At 55.7% G+C, this 25,879-nt stretch overlaps 1 long non-coding RNA gene across 1 annotated transcript; it reads right to left on the bottom strand.

Annotated features, from left to right (window-relative positions):
• LOC147913216 (uncharacterized) lies at positions 1-25,629 on the bottom strand. The gene is made up of 3 exons (XR_015548918.1): positions 25,551-25,629; positions 25,104-25,179; positions 1-125 (listed from the first exon to the last, which is right to left on the bottom strand). It is a non-coding gene; the product is annotated as an uncharacterized LOC147913216 (long non-coding RNA).
• Between the last annotated feature and the right edge of the window lie 250 nt (positions 25,630-25,879).

Here is a 25,879-nt window from a genome sequence, read left to right as displayed (position 1 = left end):
TTTTCCATCTGCACAGCCGGCCACATCCCTGCAGCCAGCGTCGCGGCCAGCCAGGCCAATCGTCCCGGCGTCTTCCTATTTTAGACATCTCACTGCCTCGGTCCCTTCTAATGTTTCCAGCCAGGCTGCGGGGGGAGGAAAAAGAGGTTACTGCTACTTTAAATGTACTGTATGAAGGCGAGGGCTGGAAAGGGGCCTGCTTGCAGGAATACCCAGTCTTCTAGTTGGAAAAGCCGCCAGATGGAATACAAAAGGAGAAACCCAGACGCTCATGGAGACAGCCTCAGTTCATAAATCAGGTGGGGCCAGGGGCTGGGGGCCCATACGCCATGGAGCCCGACTCTCTCCTGGACCAAGACGACTCCTACGGTAAGACGGGCGCCCGCAAAGTGGCAGAGTTGGGGATTCAGCCTCAGCCGCTGCTCAGGCAGACTTTTCTGTTTGCTGCAGGAATCCGAGTTGAAGGGGGAGACGGTCAGGCAGCTGGGCACTGTCTGGTCTTGGGACCCATGGGTGGGCATGGGTGTCTGCGGTTAGGGGCACGGGGCTGAAGGGTCCCACAGTGGAGCCTTGGGCAGCCCCTTGGCCTCTGGGAATTGGCCGGTCGGGGAGGAGGGAGAGGGAGGTTCGGCTGCTTCTGTTTTGCTCTTGGCCAAGAAGAGAAGGAAGTTTGCAGCCCCCTGCCTGTCTGCCTCACTCGCTGTCCCCAGGCCTGCCCGGTGCTGTGGGGAATTTAATTAGTGAGATCCTGTAGATAAATATAGATGGACCGGGCAACAGGAACGCACCCTGTAATTAAAGCCAGGCTGACAGCGGTCCCCACTTTGCGGGGCCCCAGGGGCCGCCACCGGGGAGCTGCCCCTGCCGCAGCCTCCAAGGAAGGCCTGGGTAGACTGTTGGGGAAAAGTTGTTTGGCACAGAGCCCTTGCTGAGAGCCCCCCGGGCAGGGATTTATAAGACTTGGAATGGCTGGGCCGGGGCAGTTTCTGCAGGCTGGGGGCTCTGGGGGCTCTGGGGGGTGCAGGTCACTAAGACCCCAACTGCTCAGCCTGGCCAGGCTGTCATGCCTTTGGCTAGGACGCCCAGCACACTCTGGCTGTCTCTGGGCAACAGGCGAAGGGGGGAGGAGGCGGGGGCAGGAGCATGGCTGAGGGACTGAGGCGGGGTGTGGAGGGCAGCAGTTTTAGGGCTCAGTAGGGAGAGACCACTCCCTACTTAGAGAGGAGGGCTGGTTGAGGGGCAGCCTCACCCAATCTTGGATCAGCCTTTTGGGGCTCAGATCACTGCTAAGAAAACTGAGTTCTTCTCTCTCTGGACCCCCCACCCTGCTGCCTGGCCACCCGGGCACAGATTCAAGGCTAGATTTCTTTCCTCCTTCGGGAGCTCAGCTCTTTCCAGGGAGAAGGCCCTCTGCCACTTTTGGAGCTGTGACTCTCAGGGGAGCTTGGCACAGCCCAATCCACGGACCTGGCCTCTGTGGGCAGTGAGGATGCCAGTGGATGCACGCTGAGCGGCCCCCACGTGCCAGGCTCTGTGTCAGCAGCTCACCAGGGGTGCAGGAAGAGCTCAGGCTTAAAGAATAGTTTGTGCTTAGTGAGCGGAGGGAGGGAGGGAAGGAGAGAGAGAGAAAGAGAGAGAGGGAGGCCCCCGCCCTGGAAGAGCGCCCAGCCGCGAATGGGAGACAGACAAATGATATGAGACTGGATTCCGAGTGATGAGCTCCTTGGGGGAGGCGGGGGGCAGACAGTCTGGGTGTGTGACAGGCCTGCCTCCCTCCAGAGGCGCTCACCTGAAGCTTGGCACAGGGCTGCCTGGACGCTCCGCCACGGAGGGCACAGACCCTTGTCTGGGGGGACCAACCCACAGCCAAGCAAGGTTCCAAATGCCCCAGAGCTCCATCTTCCCTGGAACCCAGCAGTGTCTCAGGAACCCACAGCCCCGTCCTGCTGTCCCCTGGTTTGCTAGTGGCAGCCTCTGGGCAGAGCAAGGCTGGGGCCCCTGGACACTGGGGTTGCTTGCACTCTTACTGAAGGGTCCATGCACAGTAGGGCTTCAGGTGTTTTGAGAGCCTGTTACTGATCTTCCAGAAGCTGGTCGGGCAGTGAGGTGCCTGGGATCCAAGAGGAAGAGGCAAAGGGACAGAGGGGCCGCAGGAAGGGGTCAGGCAGGAATGAAGGGGAGCTCAGGCTCTCCTTGGGAGGAGCCCTAGTCCAGCCCAGAGGGGCCTGGCTTCAGCCTGCCTCAGAGTTTCCAAAGCTGAAGGGGCCATCCTGGGCCAGGGCAGCAAAGGAGAACTGTGGCCTCAGTCACTTCCTCTGAGCCCTGGTTCTACATCCCTTCATTTAACAGATACTACGTTCAGGTCCTGGACTAAGTGCCAGGATTGGAGAGACAAGTCACACCTCGTCTTTGCCGTTGTGACATTCCCAGGCTAGTCTGGGAGACAGGTAGGCACTCTGATGGGGAGGCTAAGGCCCTGTGGAACCTCTGACCTCACACGTGGAGTCCAGGAAGGCTTCCTGGAGGAGGCGCCTCCTCCACTGAAGAAGTCCATGACTCTCTCCTTGTTGAAACACTTTCTTCATCTGGCTTCTGGGATAGGCCACTCTCTTGGTTTTCTCTCACTGGTTTCTCAGTCTCTTTTTCTGGCTTCTTATCTTTCACCCCTCCCTCTCCCTGCTGCCCACATGGTCCCTTCACGAAGGCCTACTGCTTCTGCCTCCCTGCGTGATCTGACTCTTCCTTGCCTACTCCTTACTCTCTAGGCTCCAGCCATACTGATCTGACCTTCCTCACACTCACCAAACTAGGTTTCACCCCAGGGCCTTTGAACATGCTGTTTCCTTTGCCTGGAACACTCTTCCTCTTCCTCTTCACTGAGCTAACTCCCCCTCCTCTTCCCGATCTCAACTGAAAAGTCACCTCCTCAGGGAAGCCTTCCCTGGACCATACTCCCCCAATCCTTCCAATGAGATCCACTCTCTTTGTCTCTCTTTTCCTCTATAGGACCTGCTCCTATTTGTAGCACACATTATCGTACCTGTACGTGTTTAGCCTCTGTGTCCTCCCAGTCTCTAAGCTCCCCGATAGCTGTTACAGAGCATAGCTCTCCGCCTGGCAAGTAGTACACATCCAACGAACACTTGTTGAATGAGGGAGTGAACAAATTCAATGGGCCCAGGCAAAGAGGGTAGGAAGAGCATTCCAGGCAGAGACAACAGCAGGTGTAAAGGCACAGAGGCTAGAGAAACTTACAAGGGTTCTCCGACACTTCCAGTGAGGGTGATGCTTTTGGTCAGGGGTTTGGCGAGCTGAGCTCCTTGGGGGCCTCAGGAGCCTCAGTGGGGAGAGGGTTGGGAGAGACAGAGCTGGGAGTGGGGCTCTGGGACTCCCTCCCTGCTTCAAGCCAAGCAACTCTCTCCTCCTTCTGGTGGATGTCCTGAGCTCTGATTCCATGCACAGGTGCTCAGGGGCTGAAAGGAGTTTGGCCATATCCCCAACTGCTGACACTAATGTTCTGGAGGCCTGAGCAAATTCAGGGCATCTTAGCAGATAGGGCAGAGCCAGGCCCCATCAGGTGGTCCTGGAGAGACCCTTAGAGCGAGGCCAGTGCAAGCTCAGACCACAGCCGGGGGGAGTGGCAAACGCAGGGGCAGAGGTTTCTTTTATACAACAAGCAGAGGCAGGAAGGCAAGGAGAAGGGAGCTTGGAGAGACAGTGCACTAACCCCCTCAGAGCCCTTCGTGGATGGGCCTCAGTTTCCCCATGTGTAAATTGGTATGAGGGTCAGATAAGATCTGAAGGATGCCCTCTGGCATGGGCCCCTCAGAGCTGTGTGAGAAGTCCAACTCAGAGAAGCACCTCCTTCCGATCCTCCTGATGGCCAAGGAAGGGGTAAGGAGAGGCCTGACAGTGGCCAGACTAGGAGCAGACCTCAGCCTGCAGAACATTCTCTCTTGGGGTTCTCACAGGGCTCTGCCATCCCCCACTCCGCAGACGTCACATCCCTTCCATGCACTGCAGTAGCTCTCGGTGCTTCTCCAACCAGGGCCTGTTTTTATCGCCCCGTCACCGGCCTGACTCCCACTCAGGACCACAAGATCCTTGAGGGCAGGGGCAGTGTCTTGTCTGCCACTGTATCCCCAGGGTGTTGCACAGCCTGGCCCTGAGAAGGTGCTCAACACACATTCATTGGATGGATGAATGAATGAATGAATGAATGAATGAATCCAGCCGGATCCTGCCCTTAACTTGCTCCACACCCTCAGGCACCTTCCCTCTCTCTGGGCTTCTGTCTTCTTAGCTGTCAGTTGAGGGTGCCACACTCCTTGCCCCCGAATGTTCCAGCTCCGGCCATCTAAGACTCTAAATCCGACTCAGCACTTGGCACCCTCTTCCCGCCCTGGCCTCCCTCCCGGCTCCCTCTGCCACTGGGTGGCCTGGACCAAGTCCCCGTTCCTGCTCAGCCTCAGCCTCTGGGTCTGACAAATGGGCAGACTCAGCCCTGTACTGCCTGCTTCCCGGGTTGTCTCTGGGCTCCAGAGGAGGAACGAGGTAAAACCTCACGAGGCTGGACACCTGCCAGGGAGAGTCTGTGATTCATCGAGGACGGAGTGGGGCTCAGACAGACGGCTGGGATAAACGCTGCTCCAGAAGGAGCCGATTGCTTTGAAAATCCTGGGGGCGGAACAGGCAGCTCAGAAGTTTCAGTTTCTTCCCAGTGATAGCCAGCATGGACACCTGCCCCAGTCGGGGGCCCTAGTAGGGGGGCAGACGGAGGTGATTTTGTAAACTTCCAGGTGCTGCAGGTGTAACGAGCAGAACTGTTTATCAAGCATCTACTCCAGGTCAGACTCCGCACAAGGTCCTTGATGTACATTGTCTCCTTGAATCCTCACAGCAAAGCCGGTGGGTTGCTGTTAGCCCCATTTTCCAGATGAGGAAACTGAGACTCAGGGAATTAAGTGAGGGCCAAGATCATATTAGTGATGTCAGTGATTCGAACTCAGGTTGCTCCAGCTACAGAGCCCGAGGTCTTTATTTTGCTGCCCCCTCTGAGAGCTGCCACGGTGCCAAAGCTGCCACCAGGAGGCCCATCCATTTGTCCCCAGAAAATCCTGCCTCCCCAAAGGGTTCGCTGGAGCAGTTCAGAGGATGAGCAAGACGTGGCAGGAGCCACGACCACAGGCGATGTCAGCTCAGCTGGGGACAGAAGCAGCTGCAACGGGATAGGATCCGTCTAAAGAGAGGGCTATCTTGGTCTGGAAGCTGTCAGGGGGCCTGATGTCACTACTCCCCGGCCCTTCCCACAAGAGGGGGAAGCTAAAGATGTCATCAAGCGGGTTTGCCTCAGCCAGTAACAGATAGCAAATAATCATAAGATAACAGCGACATGCCCAGCCACGTGTCTCACATTCATCATCACACCTCTGCTCTCCGCCGAACCGTGAAGTTGATGTTATCATTCTCGTGTTAGAAATGAGGAAACAAGTTCAGAGAGGCTGAGTGACTCACTCAAAGTCACACAGCTAGTGAATGGCTGAGCTGAGAGTCATGTAGGTCCTACCCCAGAGCGCATGCTCTGAACCAGTACCCACTAGCCCCTTCCCTGAGGCCGTGTCTGTGTGGACGGAGCGCTTGGAGATGGGCGCTATACAGGCCTGCCCTATCTCTCAGGGATGAGACCCTGGGGCCTCCTCCTGGCTCTGCCACTCAGCTAACTCAACAGGCCTTGGGCAAAGGCCTGCGCCCTCAGCAAGCCTCAGTTTCCCCAACTGTGAAATTGAGTTAATCATGCCCCCTGGCCTACCTGGGGTGGGAAAGGGATGCCCAATTCAGATTTCCTCCATCGTGCTCTAGGCTCTGCCCTGGAGCAGCTGGCTGGGCCTCAGGGGGCAGAAGGAACAGGAGAAGCCACACTCCCACCTGAGGTCCCTTCACAGGTGAAGAAATGAGACCAGAGAGGCAGAGCAGGGTACTGAGCTCTCACTACATCCCCGGCTCTGTGCTAAGTGTTCCACAGGGAGACATGGACCCCTCACAGAGGAAGGAACAACCCCATTGCTCAGATGAGACAACTGAGGCTTAGAAGGGCCCAAGGCCACAAGCTAATGGGGGCACTCATGATTCAAACCCAGACTCCTGGCTGTCCGCAGCTATCCCGGCCCCCAATCCACAGCCCTTCCCCAGGTCCAGGACAGCCTCAGTCCTGCTGGCCAGCCACGCCTGAGCCCCTGACCTTCCGCAGCTGGGCAGGTGGATGAGCGGTGGAGCCCCCCTTCTTGCCCCACAGGACTCTGGGAAGAGGCTAAATCAGGAAGAATAGTCAATAAAGAAGAAGAATGAGGACAGACGGGAGGGGTTAAATCATTTATGGACCCAAGCCTGAGCAGCTGGCTGCACATGAAGGCCAGGGAGCGAGGTCCGGGGAGGGCGTGCCGAGGGCAGCCCTGTGCCCGGAGCTGGGTCAGGCAGAGCCAGGAGACAGCTCAGGGGAGAGGAGCTGGGGTCCCCAGGGAGAGGGGCTCCTGGTGGGAGAAGGAGGGAGCGGCTCATTCAGGAGTTCCTCTTGTTTAGGAAGCAAAGACATTTCACCCTCGGCCTCTCCCCAGGCTTCTGGTGGGCGCCCTCCTGAGCTGCCCTTCTCAGGCACAGGCCTGGGCACCTGCTGCACATCCCTGTGGGCCTGGGCCACGTGGTTCTCTGAGCCTCGACCTCCTCATCAGAGGGGTGGGGACAGTGTAGCCACCTCACAGGGCTCCTACTCTTGTGAGGACTATGTGGACAGAGCATCCAGTCTCGTATTGTCTGGACGGTGACTGCCTCGGGCTGGCCCCTCCCTCGTGGGGCCACGTGTGCAAATCTTTGTTAAATCACTCAGTAGCATGGACCAGTTCCTCTAAGCTTTCCTACCACCTGATGTATTTCCCCATTTTAATGGGGATGTTAAATCCCCATTTTATAGATGAAGGTACTGAGGCACAAGCAAGTGAGGTCACTAACGCAAGTCTCAGTCTTGCGAGTGACGGGGCCAAACTCACAACCAGACGGTTGGACCATAGCTCTGGCGCTCTTTATTCCAAGAAGGCCGCTGGCCCTTCCCATGAGGCCCAGTGTGTCCCCAGCACCCTCTCATGAGCTGGCCTTCCTGGGCTGGCCTCTCTAGTCCAGCCCTCTGTTGCCACTGCCCAGCCCATTCCTTCTGCTGAGGGGACATGCCCTGGGCTGCTGACCCCACCCCAGGCCTTCCAAAGCTAAGGCTGTACCCCTCCCAGCTGGGATTCCTCCCAAGAGGTCACCTTTGGAAGCCCGGGGAGGCTGGAGCTAACCAGAAATGGCCTGAGGTGTGAGGAGGGTCTTCCAGGGTCCTCCTGTCCATCCCCCATCACACGATGGGCAGACGGGGGCCTGAGAGAGGAGGAACCAGCACCACTCGAGGTCCATTCTGCCTCCTGAGTGGTCCTGAGATCTGCCCTGACTCTCCATCTCCCAGCCCTCACCTCAGGCCAGGCCCCACCCTGGACTCCCAGCTGCCTCCTGGGGTTCCCCATCTCCATTTGTCCCCTAGACTCATCCTCCATGTGCAGCCAAAGGGGGCCACTCACAGGCATCTTGAAGTCCCACAGGGCACCCCACTGCGGCATGATAAAGTCTAGACGCATTAACATGGCCTCGAGGCAGTCCACTGTCCGACTCCTGGAGGACGCCTCTGCCCGGTCTCCTGCCACACTCCTTTCTCTGCACTCCCTCATCATGGATTAATCTCTGCCTTGAATGTGCCATCCTCCCTCTCCTCCCTCACCTTTGCACTTGCTGTTCCCCCTGCCTGGAACACTCCCCCATCTCAGCTCTCCCCACTACCCCGTCAAACCTGGCCACTTCCTGCTTATCCTGAGGTCTCAGCTCCAGTGTCCCTCCTCCAGGAAGCCTTCCCTGACTGCCTTGTTTTGGCTCCCAGCACCCTGGGCTTCCTGCTATCCTACCGCACGCTGATGAGTTCAGTCCATTTGCTTCCTTTCCTGTCTCCACCTCCGGGCTGTGAGCTGCTCTACAAGACAGACTGAGAACTTGGAGGCTGAGAGGGATGGGGTGAGGAAAGCGGTCAAGGTGACCTGGTCTATGGCCTGCATGGCAGGAATGCTGTTGTCCACACCGAGAGGGGACACAGGTGGAAAAGCAGATTCTGGGTGGGAGGGGGCATGATGTCCTGGGCTTGCAGTGTCTGAAGGGCCTGCAGGGCCATCCAGGGGGTTTTTGTAGAAGAGTCTGTGACGGTCCTTCCCAATGTGACCTCTGGAGAGACCCCAATTCCAGAGCGGAGGATGGAAGCATCTGGGGCCTTCCCAGCTGCCTCCTTTCCCAGCCTTTTTGAAGCTTTCATTCAGCTGCCCAGCCAAGGTCCCGCCACCTCCCCCAGGAAGCCAGCCCTGACCAGCCTGGCTGAGGCTTCTCTGTTCTCTCCTTGACCTCTTGGTCATTATCCCCTCTAGGCCTAGGACATCTCATGGGCTAAGCCTTGGAAGTCTTTAAGGTGGGGCCACATCCCTCCATCTCTTGTAGACTCCACATTGCCCCCCACAGGGACCGACATACACAGAGAAAGAGCTGTGTGGGCCAGGAACCCTGCCCCTCCCCCACCCCGGACAGAGTGGGGTTCTGCTGTCTCAGCCAGCGGGATGCTGGGGAGAACCAAGCAGAAGCCTAGACAGCCTTTGGGTCAGACAGACCCGGGCGAGCGCTGGGAGGGGCAGGCGGAGGGAGGGGTGAATTTCTGTCCAGTCTGGAAGCGTGTGCCCGGACGGCTGTATCCTCACAAGCCCCAGCCCCAGGCGCTCCAGCCAGTGACCTACATCCCGGCGTGCTCCATGAGGCTGCGTGTCTGTGTGTGCGTGTGTGTACATGTGCACGAATGCGTATTGAGGGCATGAGCACCTCGTGAGTAGAACAGACGTCCTGTGAGTGGGTCTCTGTCTCAGCTGGCCGTGTCTGCAAAACCCTGTGAGTGAGCTCACAGGGTCCCACACTCCCACCCCGGGGTTCCACAGACTCAGCACCAGAACGAGCGGGTCTGTGCTCCAGAAAAGCCAGCTCACAGGATCACAGTTCCTGAAACGGCTGGGTGTGCCTGTCCACCAGGCCTCACCCCACCCCTGCCCAGGATTCTCTCCCTCGACCCAAATCTCAGATAAATGGCCTCGCCCTGCCTTTGCTAATGGTGGAACAGTAGACATTGAGAATGGAGGGCAGCAGCTATTGGCAGTGGCAGTGGAGGGAGGGGACCTGAGACCACAGCTGAGGCTGCTCTAGAAGGTAGCCAGGGAGGTCAGGGGGAAGCGGGGCTGGGTGGCTCTGGCCTCCTGGAGCCCGGGGTTGCTGGTTCACGGCCTCACTCAGGAGCCCTCTGGGGGCTGTCCCAGGTCTGCCCCTCGTGTCCCTCCTGGTGTCCTCCCTGGTGGGGGCGTGGGGGGCAGAGATCCTTCTCCTGGTGAGACTGTCCTTGTCAAGTGGCTGTGCCAACTCCATGGTCCGGAAGCCAGGGCGCCTGGAAATGTGCCTGCTCTGAGACCCTTCAGTCTTTCCCTTTGCCAGCTCTGTGGTGGGCCGAGCAGGGGTGGCTGTGCCCCCTCTTCTGGCCTCTTCTCCCAGACTGGGCCTCTGACAGCTTGGAGGGGACAGACAGTGCCCCACGCAGAGTCTCTCTCTACTGCTGTCTCTCTGTCTCTCTCTGTCTCTCCACTGATCTCTCTGTCTCTCTGCCTCCCTCCCACTGGGCCCACCCTGCTCACAGCCCTGCCCCCTCCCCTTCCTGCAGAGCCCCCCCTCCTCATTCAGTGGCACAGACTTAGGGCCAGTGGGAGAGGAGTGAGGCTCCAGCTCTCCCAGCTTCTCCAGGCCCCTCTAAGCCCACTGGTGTCTGTGCTCCAGGTCTCACCTCCTTCCCTCAACTGCCCCCTGAGGCCAGTCCCACTGCCCAGCTCTGTATCCCTGCCCTCCGCCGCCTGGGACCACCTTGTCAGGCCTGCACTGGCTCCTCCTCCTTCCTTCAACAAACGCAGTCTCCCTCCCTTCCTCCACGCCTCACCATCTCAGTGCCACCAGCCCCCCGCTCCTTCACAGTCAAGCCCCACCAGGGCTGGCTCCGCTTCCTTACCGCCCCCATGTCCTCAACACCACCCCCTGTCCCAAGACTGCTCCGACCAAGGCCACCAGTGGAGCCCCGATTGCCGAATCCAGGACGTTCTTGGGCACCATCTTACCTGTCCTCACAGCTAAGAGGCCCTGTGGGGAGAGAGGGGTGGGATGGGGTGGGGAGGTCACGGCGAGGTCCCTGGAGCCCGGCAGCCTCAGTCCACATCAGCTCTCTGTCTCTTCCCAGATATGTGGCTCTGGGAAAATTACGTAACTTCTCTGAGTCTCGATTTTCCCGTCTGTGAGATGGGATGATTACACTAGTCCTTGTCTCACAGTTTGTTGGGAGGAGTAAATGTGTTAATACTTAGAAAACAGTCCTGAGAACTGTTCAGGCAGAGTTAGCGCTCAGTGATGTTGGCTGTCATGATTATTATTACTGTGACTGACGTTGTTTGAATCTCTCACCTGCCCCCACGCATGTGAGCCTCACACGCCCTCCTTTCTCAGTCTTCCCTGCAGGCTCCTCTTCCTCCTCCTCTGGCCAAGCCACCCAGTGTCCCACATGACTCCCTCTCCCTCCACAATCCCCGCCCCTTCCTCACACCCACGGGTCTCACGCTCTCTCGGTCTCCCCCAACCCCTGTCTCGCACACAGCCTAGTTCACACCCCTCCTGCACAGCTGCCAGCTCCCACCTGGCCTCCTGTGTCACCCTCTGCATCCAGTCCCCACCCTAGACCAGGGGACTCTCTAACAAGTGCTCCCAACACCCCTCATTCTTCTCTGCTCCCCTAGTCAGCTCCACTCAGGGCTCCGGGGGCAGCCCTGTCACTCCCGGTGGCCTCATCCGTCAGAGTGTCAGTCAGTGTGTCTGTCCCAGCCGTACCTGGGAGCCTCATCTTTGTGCCCCAGCACATTTTGCTGAACGTTTGTTGAATGAATGACTGATGCAAGCAGTAAAGGGCTCCTCTGATCAATGAAAGACCCAAGGGATATTAAAGAGTGTTGGAAGCCTCCCCCAGGAGTGAGCTCACTTGATAGGGGTGTCTACTGCACCTAGGTTGGGGCAGGAGACATGGGGTGACCCAAGTCATCCAGAGAGTTCTGACCCTCACTGTGGGTTGAGATCACACCAGCCTCACCCCTAGAGATTTGGACTCAATTAGTCTAGAGGGGTCTGGGCATTGGAATGTTTAAATTCCTCCCCTCCCTTCCCCCTCCTGGTGATTCTAAGAGGAGTCTAAGGGGAAGCCCACCAGGTGATTCTAAGGGGAAGCCACTGGAATTGGAGGAGGGGATGCTGGAACCTGGGGGTCTTCTTTCCCTGCTCATGGTTCACTTCTTTTAAACCACGCTGAGCATTTCCTCCAGGCTAGTTCCATGCTGGGCCCCGGAGGCCCAGGGAAGCAGAAGGCTTTCCTCTGTCCTCAGGAAAGTGCTCAGGATGGGCACCCAAAGCTACAATGACAGACTAGGGTCCGGAGGCCTCTAGAGGGAGGGGGATTCTGAGCTTAAAGATAACCGGGGCTTGGCCTGGCGGAAGGAGGCCATGAGCAAACCAAGGGAACTGCAGGGGATGGGTCTGGAGTTAAGAACCACCTGTGGCCTACTGGAAACCCTGAGCAATTCAGTGAAGCTGGACCCCAAAGTCCAGATGGGTGGGGGTAGGAGGAGGAGCCTGGAGAGGTTAGCAGGGCCAGACTCAGGGGCTCGGGTTTTATTCTGCACTCTGGGGAGCCATATAGTTCCAAGCAGGGGAGGGACGTGGTTGTACCGTCTCCCCAGAATTCCTAAACCCCCAAGCCACACCTCTATTCAACACAGAACCCTCCCTCCCCAGCCAGTTCAGCTAAGCCTGGGTGGCTGGCCACCATGAGAGGTCACAGTCCCAGCAGGAGGAGCCTAGCCTGGGGCAGGAGGGGGCTGGGAAGCTGGGAAGAGCTCAAACAGGCAGGGAGGCCAAGAAGGCGGGGGGCCAAGAGGGCAGCAGCACTCCTCACCCACACCTGCTCAGCCTCGGTTTCCGGGTCGTGGTTTCAGAGGTCTCTGCTCCCCAACGTCCTTGGCAGCCAGTACAAGCTCAGTTTCTAGGGAGAAGTAGAAGGGTAACTCTAACCCCCACCCCTCCTGGCCCTGAGAATAGATGGTTCTTGATCTGAGATGGCCAGAGAGGGGGGAGCACGTTGACGAGGTAAACCAGCCAGACGGTTAGGAAACAAGGGGAGGGAAGGGAAAGTGCACAGCTCACTCACAGAAGTCTCGCTGGAATATCTATCCCCATTTTACAGAAGAGGAAACTGAGGCACAGAGACATTTGGTGACTTGTCACTGGTCACACTGCTAGAAAGTAGCAGAGCCAGGATTTGAACCCTGGTCCTGCTGGCTCCAAAGCTAGCGTGCATCCCTCTGTGGGCCACTGGGGGTCTGCACTGAGCACCCCAAGTGCCTGGTCCTGCGCCAGGGAGAGGTAGGAGGGGCTGTGTCCGAGCTCCAAGGGGCCTGGGGTCTCTACTCACCTCACCGCTCATGCATAGATGTGCAAACTGAGGCTCGGGAGGCTGGCTGGGGCTGACCAGGGAGGAGAGGAATTGGGGTGTCACACGGAGTCAGCCTCCGGGACGGGGCAGCGGGGGCTCATGTGGGCAGCAGGGGAGGGTCCCAACAGGTAGAATGCGGTGGAGAGAAATGAGGTTTAGGTCACTGGAGGGCAGCTGGGAGGGCGCCCCAGCGAGGGGAACAGCAGGAGCAAAGGTACAGGGATGGGATGAGTGTCTGGAGACTCCCAGACTGAGGCAGGGAAGTGACTGCCCAGAAGGCTGGTAGGCCAGATGAGGAAACGTGCTGGGGGCTAGGGGGTGGGGGCATTCCTCTCTGGCAGGGTTCCTCAGCCTTGACACTACTGACATCTAGGGCTAGGTAACTCTTTGTCATGGGGCCATCCTGTGCACTGGAGGATGTTTAGCAGCATCCCTGGTCTCGACCCACTAGGTGCCAGTAGCATCCTTGCCCCTCCCCCCAGCCCAAGTGGTGACAACCAAGAATGTCTCCAGACATTGCAAAATGCCCCCTCGGGGATAAAACTGCCCCCAGTTAAGAACCACTGTCCTAGAGTAGGCAGGAGCCATGGAAGGGATTTGAGCAGGGGAGGGACAGGGTCCAAAGCTGCAACCAGAAATCACCTGGGCTTCAGCCCCTGTTCCTAGACCCTCAATGCCCACTCCACGCCTCCTCCGTCAGCTGACCTGGGGCTCCCTGAGAGCCAGGAAAACCTCCACCAACGTGGATGCAGGGCTGCGGGCCGGCTGAGTGGTGGAACTAAAGAGGTTGTATCTGGGGATAGAACCTTCTCTTCCAGGGCATGGTTGGGGGGGGGCAGTGATCCAGGGCCAAGAGAGGCTGCGAGGCTGGGGCAGGGGCTTGTCAGAGCTGGGATTTTGATAGAAGGGGTTGGAAGAGGGTGGAGAAGTTAACCTTCTGCTTGAGTCCCTGTTCACAAACAGGCCCTTTTCAGAGACCCTGAGATCAAAGTACCCCAGCCAGCTGGCATGGAGTTTCGAACTCCTCCTGACCCATGGTCCTGGGGGTGAGGGAGTCAAGGGTGGCCTCCCAGGCTGCGGGCCGGGACAGAGTGGGAACAGCAGGCAGCCCCAAGCTTCTCTTCCTCCTGTCCACCTGCTGTGTCTCGGAGGGAACCAGGGCTGCATGGAGTGTGTGACAGGGGTGGGAGCTGTGGAGGTGACAGGGGAAGAGAAGCCCCATTTTCACCGTCTCCCCACTCCCAACTACGTGCAGCCAGACGAGGTTCTAAAATGCACATCTGGCGTCCCCATTTCCCCTGCTTAAGACCCCCACTGGCTCCCACGACCTTCAGGATCAAGTCCACAGCCCTTGGACAGCCCTTCAAGGACATTTGTCTCACCCCACATGCCATGGCCCCCAGCTCCACACTTCAGCCTGACCCAGTGGCTGAGAGCTCTTCCAACACTGGGGCTCTCTAGGCCCCCGCAGTTTTCCACACCTCTCTCCTGAGACTGGAACGCCCGCCTCCTCCCCACGGGCATGCCCCCAAGCAGGCTAACTCCTACACATGTGTTGGTGCCCCTATGGTCACCACTGCCTCCGTGCAGCCTTCCCACCCCCAGTGAGTGAGTGCCTGGTGCCTTGGTGGCACCAATCGCTCCAGGATGCAGCTGTCTCTGTGTGTGAAGTCTGTGCCTCTCATTTCCCCTGCAGCCTTAGGCCCAGAACAGAAAGCTGAGCATTTGTTGAAGGAAGGAGGGAGAGGGAGGGATAAAAAATATGTTTTTAGAAAAAAGATAGGACAAGAGAGAGAAACAGGACAAGAGATGGGCAACAGGGATGAGGGACGTAGCCTCTCCTTCTGGCCACCAGTGAATGTGCCAGGACAGACTGACCCCACAGGCCTGTGTGGAGAAGAGATGTCATTTCTCTGTGGTAGGACTTCGGGATGGCTCATTCCCCCAGAGGCAGAGCCTGGGCACAGCCTGCCTTTGCTGACAGCCCCTCTCCGATTGCCCCTTGATGCCACCAATAAGGCAGGGCAGGTGTTCAGGGGGATGGGGCAGTTCCAGGGGGGCCTTTAACTGCCCACCCTGCACTTCGGGCGTCACCGGCCATCAGTGGAGCCCAGATTCCTTGGCTCTAAGAACCCCAAGAGCCAACAGACTCTGTCCAGGCCAGTGGTTTTCTGACTGTGTCAGAGGAGTCCTAGAGTCCCAAGGAGAGGCCCAGAGGTTGCCAAATAGGAGAGACACCCCCCCTTCCCCTAACCCAGCTCTGCCCAGAGCAGCTTGCCTTCATCTGATGCAAACGTTGGGCTGGCCTGAAATTTTTCATTTGAAATGAGGGTTCTGTGGCTCAATCAGTTTAAAAAGAAGCCACCTCCTTCTCGAACAGATGGGAAGACCAAGGCCTGGAGAGGATGGCGTGGCAGGGCCACGTCAACCTCCTGGCCCTTCCCGCTGAACCACACAGCCCTCTGTTGAAAGTGTAAACATGAGTGAATGAATAGGAATCTGAGAGTCGGTTTTGTTTGGTAGCATGGAATGACAGGAAAGGACATTTGGTTTCTGGGGCGAGGGGTGGGGGATGGGGAGAAGGAACCGCCCCAAAGTGGGCAGGGAAGAGCAGAGCAGGGTGGCTGGTCACTGTGCACTGAATGTCATTACCTCAAACCCAGGCTGCTTCAAAGCTGTTTGAAGACACTGCACAGACTCCTGGCTTTAGCCAAAGTAGGACTAGGTACAGAATCAGAATCTCAGGTTCAAACCCCAACTCTTCCATTTACTCACTGCATTGACCTTGGCCAAATCAATCCCCTCTTGAGACTCAGTTTCTTCCTCAATCAAATGGGTCTAACACCATCCTCATCCAAGAGTTGTTGTGAGGGGTCAATGAGAGCACAGAGTAGGGGATGAACAATTCCTGGTGGGCTCAGGATTCTTCCTCATATATGAACCTGAGGAAGTTCACGGTCTAAGGTTCAAATCCCAGCTATGACCCTTACTAGCTGTGTGACTTGAGACAAGTTTCTTAACCTCTCTGCCTCAGCTTTCCCATCTGCAAAATGGGGACAATAGTAGCACTCCCCTGCCTCATGGGATATAATGAGTTAATATGGGTAAAGCAGCTAGAACAGGGCTGCATCAGTGTTTGTTACCTATATTTGTACTCAAATAATAGCAGAAACTAGGTCTCCCAGAGGAGACACCCCAGAAACAGAATAAAAGAATGAATGAGATAATGAATGAATGCAAGAAAATTAGGGTTCTCCCAGGGAATGCCTTATGGACTTAATTCAACCAGGTCCTCACCCATCAGTGGTGTCCTCATTCCTTCTTGGCTGGGAGTCACCCTGGCTCCCTATCACTGGGCCTTCCCCTGAATTTTTCTGCAAAAACATAGAGGTAGGATTCCATTTCGCCCCTAGATGACTTTGGGTGATAAAGAAGTAACTTCAGCCTCCTTGAATTGAATCTTCTCTCCAGAATGTGTAACAAACCTGGAAATTGGAATTGCCCTGGAGCCGATTATTCTGGGAGGGAACCTCCTGGCGTTAAAACTAAATTAGATCAAGGTACCTCTGTTATTAGCAAAATAATTCCCTACGATTACAGAACGCAGCTGTGAATCCTGATGGCAGATGAACTTCAGGTGACTTACTTGAGACAAACACCTGTGCAAAAATCACAGTCTCATCTAATCGCTTCTCTATAGAGCTGCAGTCAGGTAATTATGCTAATAGTTATAAGAAATCACCTTCTATGGTTGGGATTGGGAGGGCTTGAGACAGAAATGTGTGTGGCGGATATTACTGCTTCCACCTGAAGAAGCTGGATGCCATGTTTGATTCCCAAATGGGTTCTTTCTGGGGAGCTGGTTTGGTCCCTTGTCAACTGGGAGAGAAACTTGTCATGCAATCAGAATTGCAGTGGCTTCATTATTCATCTCTTTTCAGATCATCTTAATGTAGGAAATTGAATTTGTCTAAGTTCCACTGCTGGGCATGGTAATTCCGAGAAACAAGTTAAACTATAAAAACTCAGGACCTTGAGTCAATTCAATTCAGCAAACATGCATTTGTACCCACTGGGTGCCAGACACTGATCTAGGCACGGGCGGGGGGGAGTGCCAACATTTAAGAATGTGTTGCTTTCTAAACATGGTCTCTTGTCCCCTTAGCAACCCAAGAGAGGCAGTATTGTTCCCATTTTAGAGACAAGAAAATGGAGGCTCAGAGATGTGAAATAACTTGCTCAAGGTGCTACTGCTGTTAATCAGTGGAGACAACTACTTCCATCCACCCAGAGGGACCTAGGAGGCTTCCTGGAAGAGTGGACCTGGGGGAGGGCATTGTAGGTAGAAGAGAAGCTGAGCAAAAAACCTGGAGGCAGGAAATTAAAGGGGGGCTGGTGTTCATGTACGGGAGACAGGGTTGGGAGAGTGGCTGAAGATCAGACCATAGAGGGCCTCAAATGACCAACTGAGGGTTTAGACAATGGGGAGCCACTGCGGGTATTTGGGCAAGGGAGGGATATGATGGAATCTGAGAAGTACTCGGGCTGCAGTGTGGGGGATCCACTAGTGGGCTGCTGGCAGGGAGGGGGTCAGAAGGTGATGAGGTAAATAACGGATAATTTTTTAGTATAAGTGGGTCCCAAATATTGCATAGGACACACTTATACTAAAAAATTATTCATTGTTTATATGAAATTCACATTTAATTGGGCATTTTGTATTTCATCTGGCAATCCTACCCCAGCTCCCAACATCATCCTCAGCTGGGTTCTGGGCACCAGCTGTTTCCTCTGCCTGGTATGACTTTTCCCACTGGGCACACAGCCTGGAAAACTCTTATCCACCCTTTGAAGCCCTACACTCCTTACTACTGCTATGGCAGCATTTATCACGCACTATTGTCATTATTTTCTTATGTAATTGTTCTGATATCTGTCCCTCCTCTCAGCAGCCAACCTTACTTCTGGCTGCATAGGAAAAAAAAAAGTTAAGGCGGTGACTGCCTCTGTTTCCTGACCCCATCTCCACCCCAATTTGCTTCCAACTTCTGCTTCTGTCCCAGGATAAGCCGGCCCGTCCACTCCTCCTGAGACCTCGCCTGCTCTCTTGAGTATCGCTCACCTCTCACTGGCATCGTCAAAGTCACACTCTCTCCCACGTCATTCCCACTGGCCGGGACACATAGCGGGTGCTTCCCGTGCTCACTGTCACAGGGTGGGTTCCCCAGGAAGCAGGCTCTGAGACGCACCAGCACGCAGGAGGTTTAGCAAGGCCTGCCCCAGGGCCCAACGCCTGTGGAGGGGAAGGGCAGGAAGCGGGAGAAGTTGAGCTGCCCTGCAGTCTCAGCCCACCCTACGTGGGGCAGGCGGTCAGGGCCCTGGAGCAGGGATGGCCTTCAGAGCTGTCCTGAGTACTGTCAAGGGGCTGGGCCTTTATGCCCCTGGGGGAACTGGTCACTAGATGTAGGACCCCCCGGGAAGGGGGTGTCACCTCACGTGCAGTGGCTCACTTCAGCAGAGGCCACCCCCAAAGAGGGCAGACAGCTGAGGGCCATCTTGCAGCAGCCTCCCCACACCTGGGGGGGTGACTCCTGTATTCCTGAAGGGGGGATCCGCATGTCGCAGCATTCACCGCGTCTCCCCACAAACCCAGCCATTCCCCTCCACAATCCCCAGTCTCTTGTCTTCTTTCTCACCAAGCCCCTCCAAAGAGCTGTCTGTCCTCCCCACTTCTCTCCCAGCACCCCTCTCTTCCAAATGTGCTCCTGTTAGCCTCCAGGCTGGACCCTTTAAATCCATCTTCTTCCTGCAGATGAAGGGATTTCTGTAAAATGCAAGCATTGACTGTCCCTCTCCTGCTTAAGGTCTCCCAGTAGCTCCCCGAAAGGCCCCGCTCCTGGGTATGGCATTCGGGGCCCCTAGTGACCCAGCCCTACCTCTGTTTCCTGCCCTCTCTCACAGCTGCTTGACTGCAATCTCTGAGCACACTGGGCCCTTTCGTGCTGCCACACTTTGGCACTGGCTGTTTCCTCTTTGCCTGGCTAACTTGTCTCTTCTTGGTTAAGACACACTCAGAGGTCATCCCCCTGGAAGCCTTTCCTAAAGCCATCACTTTGGCCCATGAGAACTGGCATCAGGGCCCCTGCAGCCACCCACCTACTTCCATCATGAAGGCAGTGGGGGTTCCTCATGTGCAGGCCATGGGGTCAGCACCCAGGGGTGCGCCGTGGGCCCTGGTGGGTTGTTGACTGTCTCTTGCCCTGCACGTGTGAGCAGCTCACTGTTCTGTTTATCTGTGTCCCCAGCACCAAGCCCAGAGCCTGGCACAGAGGGAACCCTGTTGACATTGACTCAGGCACTCAGGGAATCCATGGGCAGCAGGGGTGGGTGTGAGAGAAACTGCAGAGATGGAATCAAAGCATCGGGGACTGACTAAACTCGCACAGGGCTGCACCCCCTCAAAACAGGCCTGCCCTGGGAACCAGAGCCGTCCTCCTGTCCAGCAACGCCTGATCCTTTCCTCCATTCACAGCGTCGGACTCCAGCCACATTCTCTCTGGATATTTAATTCTCCAACACCTCAGAGCTGGAGGGAGGTTTGCACATTTCTGCTGCTTATTCTCTGTGAGTCTACTGCCCTGCACACACACTGGATCAGGGCTTCTCTCTGGCCCCTTCCCTCCCCCTCCATTCATGTCATCCCTGCCCTGGGTTCCTGTGGGCCTGCGTGTTCATCGTATGATACCTCGGTCCACGTGGTTTTGAATCTTACTTCCACATCAAGTGAGGGCCCACCACCCCAAAAAGAGATTAAGTACTAAATGGTTAGTTTGTACGACTATAAAACACTGGATGCATGAATATGGTGGTGTTGCACAGTGGTTATAGAGCCCAGGATTTGGAGTCAAACAGACATGGGTTTGAGTATAGGCTCTGCGTTGCCATGCTGTGTGATGTTCTGCAAGTTGCTTAAACTCTCTGAGTATCAGTTTCCTCAGGCGTCAGATGGAAATAGATAGTAATTGAACCTCCTCAGAGGTGGTTGTGAGCATTAAGGGAGAGAAGACACAAAGCACCTGGCAAAGTGCTCACACTTGTGTACACATCCATGTGCATAGATGTAGAAAATTCCAGCAATTAACAATACACAACAATGATAAAGAGAGCCCAGCATTGGAGGTTTGCAAACAGACTTGTAGTCACTCATTTATTCAACAAACCTTCATTGAGCACCTCCTATGTGCCGAGGTCTTTGCTGGGGGTGGGTGGAGGAGATGCAACAATGAACAAGACCAGGCGTGGTCCCTGGGCTAGGGACATCCAGCCCCAGGAGGGTGACACGCTCATCCAGTGATCACACAATGAAGGTAGAGTCACCAACTGCAATAAACTCCATGAAGGAAAGGGACTCGGGCCATGGGTGTGTAGCGTGCAGGCCAGGGAGGGCTTCTCTGAGGGCGTGACGCCTCAAGTTGCCATGGGAAGAAGTTAACTGGGCCAAGGAGCGGAGGGGACAGAGGAAAGTATTCCGGAGAGGGGAACCTGGTGTGCAAAGGCTGTGTAATGGGAAGGAGCATTGCATAGTTGGGGATCTGGAAGCTGGCTGGGGTTGCTGAAGGCAGAGAGGGAGAAGGGAGACGGCAAGAAGTGAGGCTGGAGAGGTGGGGAGGGGCCAGACCACCCAGGGCTTCCTAGGCTACATGAAGGCAACACGAAGCCATTGAAGACTTTTAAGCAGGAGTGGGGGCAGTATGATTGGACCTGTGCTTTGAAAACCTCAGGAGGAGACTCCATAGACAGGGACCAAGAGGGAAAGGGGCCAGGTGGATGCAGGAAGTCGGTCCAGGCAAGAGATGACAGTGCCTGGAGGGCCTGGAAACACACATTTGGGAATCAGCAGCATAAAGACAGCGGTTGAAGCCAGGGGCCTGGATGTAGTTGAAGTTGCCTGTGGAGAGAGTCTGGAAGGATAGGAGTGACTCAGACAATCTCCACCTCCAGCTTTTATAGCCCAGGAGAGTAAAATGCGGTCGCCAAGGAGAGGGATAACTGACTAGAGAAAAACTGGGAGAGCATGGTGAGATGGATGAGATCAGAGTTTCTGGAGGATGAAGTATTGCCCAGAGGTCAGGTGAGATGGAGATGGAAAGGTGTCGTTTGGACTCATCAACAAGGAGGTCACTGGCGACCTTCCTGAGGAGCATTGAGATGGCAGACCGTAAGCTGGGTGGGATTCCTGTCTTGCACGGCCATTGGCATGGGACAAAGTGCCAACAGTGGCTAATGCCTGTGTCACCAAGATAATATTACACTGTCCATTGTGATCTGGATCAAAGAGGATCAGCTCATTCGCTCAGAAAGTCTCATCGGAACCCATAAAGTGCATGGTGTTGTTCCTTTCCAGTGACCACACAGCCCTGTCGACTTGATACATTCATTTGCTTGTACAACATGTAACACCAGCCAATTCCTCCTCTAGAGTCTGGACTGTAAGCAATTTGCTATCCTGTATGTTGCCTTGACGGAAGCTCCTGACAAGCGGACATACGTGGATTTTGCATATATACTGCAGACAATGCATTTGGTAAATCGCCTCAGACACGTTCCCGGGGAAGGTGCTGCAGGCTCTGTCGCCCCTACAGATGGAAGCTGGCAGGGAAAAGACGGGTCCAGATTGGGATCCCTGGGCTACGTGTAAAACCAGATTGGCGGGGACCAGAGTGGACGTGGAAGGAGGCGGAGGAGGGTCCGTGGTTCTGAAATGTGCAGACCCCCACCTAGGGGTGGGGAAAAGGACAGCAGAGAGGAGCACCAGGAGCACCAACTCGGAGCGCACTTCTGACCCTCCTGTCTTCTGGGCCAGCCTCCAGGTGCATGCTTTTGTTCAGAACTGGAGGACACCTCCTGGCATTTTTTTTTTTATCAGCCTCCCACATTCATAGTAACCCAGTTGGGTTCCTCCCACCCCCCCTGCAAACATCTTCTTCTCGGCCAATATTCACATAATTGCTACCTGTTCCAAACACAGGGCCACGCCTGTATCATCTCATCCAATCTTCACAAGAACCCCTCGCAATAAGCCCTGGTCACTTCCTGGTTGTGCAGACACAGAAACTGCAGCTCAGAGGGATACAGCAGCCCTAGGTCACAGAGCTGACGAGTGGCTCAGCCTAGAAATGAACCCAGGTCTCTCGGACCCCAAAGGTCACATCACCTCCCAAGAACACTCAGTGAAGACCAAGCAGTCAATCCATATAGTGGGATTGCTTTCCTTTTGAGAGTTGGGCATGACCCCTTTTTGTTTCTGAGTATTTGGGTCCACTCACCCCTTTTATTCATTCAACAAACCTTCCTGAGGCCAGGACTTATGCAGGTGATGGGGCTCAGACAAGCTTCGTGACCTGGAGGAGCTCACAGCCTGCTCAGGGAGGAGACAGACCCTTAACCAGGTGCAACAATCCAGAATGTGCTGAACAAAAAGGACAGCGGGGTGGGCAGGTGCTGTGGGGACCCTCTGCCTGGGAGAGTGGATCGCACCTGCCAGGGGCTTCCCATGGGCTGAAGTGCCAGAGCTGGATTGTAGTAGGAGAGACAGGCCCTGGCCCAGCAGAGCTAGAGAGGACAGGCATTCCAGGAAGAGCAAACAGTTTGTGCAAAAGCCTGAAGGCATGGGAGATGTGGGGGGTGCTTGGGAGACCTGTCTGCAACGGGGGTGCTTGCGTGAGAGAGTCCCAGCTGGCTGGGACTAGGGTAGGAAGGACCCCAGTGGAGACTGGGGAGCGGGCTATTCGTGTTCTTAAGATTTACTGAGCATGTCACCATGAGCCGGGCTTTGTGCCGAGCGCTTCACAGACACGCATTAGTATTCACAGATCGTATTATTTAAGTAAAAAACTGAAGTTCAGAGCAGGACTGGATTTTATATTTTATACTGCCATGCTTGCTCTGTACCTTAAAAAAAGTTAGGAAGAGTAACACCTGTGCACCTACCACCCAGGTCAAGAAATAAAACCTCACCAATATGGGTGAAGCCCCTTCCCACCACCCTTCACATCTCCCTTTCCCCCCAGAGGTAAACACTTCGTTGAATAGTGTATTTATCATTCCTCAGAATTCTTTGTACTTTTACCTCATATGTGCATTCCTAGCAGTATTTTGCATCATTTTGTTTGGCACGTTTTAAAAATCTGTATGAATGATATTATACAATTTGATCTTCTGCAACTTGCTCCCCATCCCTCCACTTAAGATTCACAGGGACTCTCTAGTGATTCATTTTCACTGCAGTACAGAACTTCACTGACCAATCCACAACTTGTTCATGCGTTCTTCCGCTGATGGATACTGGGGCTGTTTCAGATGCTTTACTAACAATAAACACTGTTGCAATGAGCAAGAGGTCCTCTAGGTTTATCCTAGAAGCCGAGTCTCTGGGTGACTGGGGTATGTGCATCTTCAACATTTCTAGATGCTGTCAAATTCTTTTCCAGAGTGGCGGTACCCATTTCCCCTCCCACCAGCAGGGCATGAGAGTTCTCTGTGCTCCATCCACATTTTTTTCAACACTCTCTGCTGTCCCACCTCTTTTCTTCTCACCAATCTCACAAGTGTGAAACAGTACTTTACTGGGGTTTTATTTTGCATTTCCCTGATTAAGAGTGAGGCCGAATATCTTATCATATGTTTATTGGCCATTATGTTTCCCCTTCTTTGAATCACCTGTCCGTATATTTTGCCCAATTTTCTCTTGCTTCTTTTGAAAATTGATTTGTAGAAGATCTTGTACATTTTGGATATTGTGTTTCAAATATCTTCTTTTGATAAACAGGAGTTTTACACTTTAATTAAATGTATTGATCTTTTTCTTGATGGTTTGTGCTTTTCGGGTCTTTAAGAAATCTTTCCCTATTACAAGGTTTTTGCATTTAAGTCTTTAATCCACTTGGAATTGATTTTTTTATGCATGGTGTGAGGTAGGGATTTCATCTCACGTTTTTCCAATATGGACAGCCAATCACTCCATAAAAGCACCGTTTATAGAGAAGTCCACCCTTTCCCCAGTGACCTGCTGCACCATCTCTGCCAGGTATCAAGTTTCCATACAAGTGTGGGTCTATTTTTGCAGCCTCTATTCTAGTCCATTGGCCAATTTACCTATCCTTGGGCTGATATCATATGGTCTAGTTGTACCTTTTTAGGCTCTTAGCACCTCCAATTAGGAGGGCTAGTGGCTTCCTGAGAGCAGATCCCTGTCTTATTCATCTTTGCATCCCTTTCATGACTCATTACATGAACATCCTCATCATGCCTTTGTTTGCAAAGTCTTTCTCACACTTGGTCTCCTGGGCTCCTAAGACTCCCGTACGCAAAAAAGGAAACTGAGGCACAAAGGTGAGATCCCACAGCCAGAAGGTGTTGGATTACGGATTCTGTAAGATTTCAAAGCCACCCTGTGCATCCCTCCCATATTGCCTGGGCTCTGAAGACCTCTACTTGACCCTTCCGTTCATCTTGTAGGGGATGTTCACTCTTTCCTCCCTTCACTCAACCGATAGCTCCTGAGTGATGTACGTGTGCCAGCTTTTGTGGGTGCTGGGGCCCAGACCCCATTTCTGGGGCCTCGTCCCAGTGCTGGAGACCAGTATGGAGGATCGGCTCTTCGGTGCGCATTTTATGGGAAGTCGTCTGAGGCCTGGGGTCAGCAAGAGGAAGTCCGGCAGGGTTTCAGAGGCATTTAAAGAGCCCCATCCTGGGCGTGCACTCGGGGCCGGGAGCTGCCTTCACAGAGGACGCCGGCTTCCCCCAGGAACTGGAGGCGTCCTCCCACCCTCCCGCCTCGCCAGGCAGGAATGCGAAGGATCAGCTTTCAGCAGAGCTGCGGCTGCCGTTCCAGGGAGCTCCCGGTGCAGGCCCTTCCCGAGCGGCCGAATTAACTGGTTCTGTCTGTCCAACTGGGAGAGCAGCTCTCGCTAAAAATAGCGCCCTGCCAAGCGGGCCCTGCGCCCGCCAGGAGCCGGGGCCGCGGCTGTGGGAGTCCGAGCCGCGACACTCCAAGGAGCCCGGGGAGCCGCCTGGCCCAGGTCCCACCCCCGAGGCCGAGGCCGCGGGCACAGTGCTGTCCTCACAGGGGCCGCGGAGGGGGGAAGGCCCGCGGGCCGGGGAGCGGCCGAGGCCGTCGGGGATGGGAGCCGGCGGGGCGGCCTCCCGCGCGCTCGCCTGGGCCTCGCTGCCCCTACTCGGGCCTCCCGCCGGCGCGCTCTGCGAGGACACGCTGTGCTGCCGAGGTAAGGCCGGGCCGCCTGCGCGCGTGCCCCTCGCTCTTCCCAGGCCCTTGCTGGGGCCTCCTTCTCCGTCCCCACTCGGGTCGGCGGCGGGGGGCGAGTGGGCAGTCGCACAGTGCTGGGGGAGAGGAGCCAGAAGGTCTTTGCAAACTCACCTTTAGTTTGAAAAAGTCGCAGTCTCGCCACCACGTCTGAGAGGCGTTCGCCTCTTTTTGGCCTCAGTCTTCCTATCTGGAAAACGGGACAATCAAATCGTCAAACTTTAATATTTTGACCCCAAGAGAAGTTAGGGAACCCGCTGAAGCGGATTACAAGTATTCTGGAGAAGTCTGGCCGAACCCAGATGGGGTCCTGGACAGCCTACGTTGGTGGGGGGGCTGGAGGTGCCTTCCCTGTGCGGTCCTCCCCACTGCGCCGTCCTCTCCCAAAGCTCTGAACGAGCATCAGCCCACGACCCCCGCGGCCAAAGATCCAAGCAAGGCGCACAGCAAAGTTTAAGGGGTCAGCAGACGCGCGAAGATTCTTGCAGGAGAGGAGGGTGTAGAGTGGAAGAGGGGTGAGCAAAGCAAAGTCTTAGTCCATCCTCGGTCCCCGTCTCGTACCCCATAGCCCCCAGGCCCAAGCCGAGATTTTATCTTTGAAATCCTGGGGGCCGGGGAAGGAGCGCAGTCCGGCCGCACAGAGGGCCTCCGCGGGCTAGCTGAGACAGCCGGCGCGCTCGACCCGGCCGGGCCGGGAAGGGGAGGAGGGGTGTGGCCGGGCCTGGATCCCGGGCCAAAGCGGGGACAGGGGGCGTGTGCCGGGAGCTGAGGAGATCGGACCTGCCCAGTCCGGCAGGGGCGGGGTGGTATAGTGGGGTCGATTGGCCAAACAGGTGAGCCCCCGCCCCTCGGCTCCCCGCCTCCGGTCGGTCGCGGCCGGGCGGGCGGAG

Source organism: Ceratotherium simum, chromosome 29 (assembly GCF_057802395.1).
Source record: "Ceratotherium simum simum isolate JZ-2026a chromosome 29, ASM5780239v1, whole genome shotgun sequence".
NCBI lineage: Eukaryota > Metazoa > Chordata > Mammalia > Perissodactyla > Rhinocerotidae > Ceratotherium > Ceratotherium simum.
This window is presented reverse-complemented; position numbering and strand designations above follow the sequence as displayed.